Source organism: Temnothorax nylanderi, unplaced genomic scaffold, assembly GCF_030848795.1.
Source record: "Temnothorax nylanderi isolate EJ_2023f unplaced genomic scaffold, tnyl_v1.0 TNYL_tig0532_pilon, whole genome shotgun sequence".
Taxonomy (NCBI): Eukaryota; Metazoa; Arthropoda; class Insecta; order Hymenoptera; family Formicidae; genus Temnothorax; species Temnothorax nylanderi.
In genome coordinates, this window is record NW_027249594.1 from 15,473 (window position 1) to 18,849 (window position 3,377).

A 3,377-nucleotide genomic window follows, 5' to 3' on the forward strand; every position below is an offset into this window, starting at 1 on the left:
TCCGGGCTCGGGTCAGTAGCCTAGCGACCTGGTGAAGTCCGGAATGCCACCTCAGGTGTGCCCGAGTGGAAATTTAACCTCGCCGGCATCCAGTCACCAACTAGCAATACTAGTTTCCATAACGCCCCTGTCCAGTAATGTAACGCTTAGTTGTCTCATAGCGAGGTTAGAAAAACTATCTAGTTACTAGATAGCATTGTTAGGCAGCTACTAGACAATTATAAATTGTTTTTACTAGGCTAGATTAAAAATATATAAAAAAATTAATTTTTAACTTTTTTTATTGTTACATTTTTGCTAGATAAAGTTTTGCTACAACATTATATTAAATTTTGTAAGTTAAAATTTCCATTTACCAAAGGGATTCGAACTTGGTACTGTTGTTGGGCGCCCCGCTGCTGATGGGTGTCAGTCGTTCACTCTATCCACTACGCTATCGAGTATTAGTAATAATTGAGTTTAAATTCTCCTTATATGTTATAACGTAATATAAAAAATACAAATCTGAAATTTTTTCAAATTGCTAAGCAATATTTAATACCTTAAATGCTCAATACTGGGCGATTGCCTAGCGCCAGCATGATAGTTATGAAAAAACTATTCAAGAATGACATAACCTCACTGTTCGAATGCTAACAAATTTTTCATTGGTAGTGGCTAGACAACGGCTGGCTAATTTTTTTAGCTGTAAAATCAGATTGGCTAGATCAATTTCCACTCAGGTTGCTATAAGTACACAAAAGTTAACTATCCTATTAATTGACTAATATGAATCATATAGGTCTTAATTCTTCTCAAAATCACATTCCAATATAATATAGAATGACAGTAGTGAAGACGCTATCAAGAATGACATAACCTCACTTTTCGAATGCTAACAAATTTTTAATTAGTAGTGGCTAGACAATAGCTGGCTAATTTTTTGAAAGTTTCCAGCGCCATCGATTTACCGTGCAGGGGCTAGAAAAGTACTAGACAGCGAAGTTATTCAATGACATAACCTCACTGTTCAAATGCTAACAAATTTTTAATTACTAGTAGCTAGACAACGGCTGGCTAATTTTTTGAAAGTTTCCAGCGCCATCTATTCTAATATTTACCGTGCAGGGGCTAGGAAAATACTAGACAGCGAAGAATTATTTATAAATTATAGCTAGTGCTAAGCTAGTCAATGGCTAGGTAACATATCTAGCCTGCGTGATTCAGCCATTAGCTGTAAACTCAGATTGGCTAGACCAATTTCCACTCGGGTGTTTGGCAATTGCCGGAACTTGCGATGGCAGCTCGATGTTGCAACCAGGTCAACTCGACTTTCGTCTTACAACACTTTCAAAATTATAATTTGCTTTATTTTATATATATTATATCTTTATATAAACTTATATAAACTTCGGATTAAGGGCGACCTCACCGATTTCAATGACCTTGATATATGTTGTCAAGGTCATGACCCCGAGTAACCTTCAGAAGGTTTTAGCCGTCGCTCGTTATTCGTTAAAAAGTTATTAACAAAAAAAAGTTTGGAAAATATAGCAGTTATTTTGAGTATTGGAAAGCATAAATGACTAATATATATGTCGAAATAGATCACGCATACACTTTCCACGCGAAACGAGGTGCCACATGGGTTCGTGGCGTGCTTTACAAGCTCGTTTATATATATACATAATGAAACATTATATATTCTCTTTTCGTAATTATGCAGTAATTTGGACCACCCTCCGATTGCAACCGCATGCTTCCCAGTCGCAAGCCCCATATAAAGGGTACCCTGAGGGTTCCTCCGTAGGGGAGAAGTCGGCGGCAGCAACGACGGGACGACCACTCAGAGGCACCAGGACCGAGCGGCAGCAGGATCACGCTGCAGAGGACCACCGTCACCGTATGCGAGACGGTGACGATGACGACGGGGCCACGAGTGGACGTGCCGGACGAGAGGGACGACTCCGAGGACTTCGAAAGTCCGACATCCGGGGAAGAGTCCCAGGTGGACGAGGCTAAGGCCATTGATTAGGCGCTACGTAGCGTGATGCGTTCCGAGGGCGGACTAATAAAGTTACGAACCCGCCCGGCGCCATAATGTAAGTTAGGATAAGCTCGCCTCGAAAACGAGGTCCGCTGGGCAGCGGCCCAGTCGGTAGGTTTAAGTTTATAACCGGTCCACAGTCTTACGTTTTCTTTGGCGCGTAGTGCGCGGCTTGGCCAATTAAAGTTTTATTTGGATTTGGATGCGCGTGGACCACGATCAGGCGCAAGATATTAAGGCCATAAGCCACACACAATCTTCAGAAAGACCGCCGCGGTCACGAGCTCGCAGAAAACGCATGGTAGAGTGATCATGACGGGAGACGCGGAACCGCGGACACTAACCGACGGGAGAGGCTCCTCTGCCACATCGCGGCAACGCGAGAAGCAGGCAGGATCAAACAGCATTGAGATCCGAGCAACCGGAGGCAAGATAGGATACCATGGTCACGGACAACCGAAGCGAATGGGATGAGCGACCCAGAAATCACATGGGCCGTACCGCGAGAGCGCAAAACACGGGCAGAGCGAAACCGCGACGCGATCCGACCACTAGGGGGTAAGATAGCGCCGCAACCGTCATCCGCGGGAAAAACCCTGCGCTGCCACACCCGGGGAACCTAGGACACCCGGGGGACCAGTCGCCGTCGCGATCCGACCCGCCGATCAAAAGATACGCGAACGTGGTAGGCGAAAACCCCATCCGGACGTCGGCTACGAGGACAAAGGCCGGAATCGGGGTAGTAGGGCTCGGATAAGTAGGCAACGGGGGTAGCCGTCATTGGCGGGCACCGCAAGAACGACCTAGACATCTTCTCCGGGAAGTTGACCCGGATCCCGATGTTTCGACACAGGAGAAGGCGTGCGCGCGGGTAGGCGTCCCGAAAATCCGAATTCTGTAAGTAGTGGAAAACCACTACCCGGGATATAATAAAGTCCATTGTCAACAAGGGTATGCGAGCGGAATTTTCCACCGCGAACATCTGGCGCGGCCAAAACAGACAAACACCAGATGTTACTGCGTCGTTGTCCGCATTCCTGAAAGAGAAAGCGGCCGAGGCGCGATGGAGGGGGAAAAGGACCGTGAGTGGGGAGCCTGCGAATGGAACATTACTCGAGGCAGTCTCTCGTGGGCGCTCGAAGGTAGAACATATTCTCGCGCGTATCTCTCGGCGTGTCGCGTAAAGTCCGTGACAACGTACCGAAATACGAATAGCAATTAACCTCAGCGTCCGAAACAAACGGGAACGCCCGCGAAACGCGTTACTTTCGCCGAAACGAAAGGCGAACGGTCATTGTGCACCGAAAACCGAAACTTCGCACCGTGCGAGACGTGCGACCGCCATTTTGTG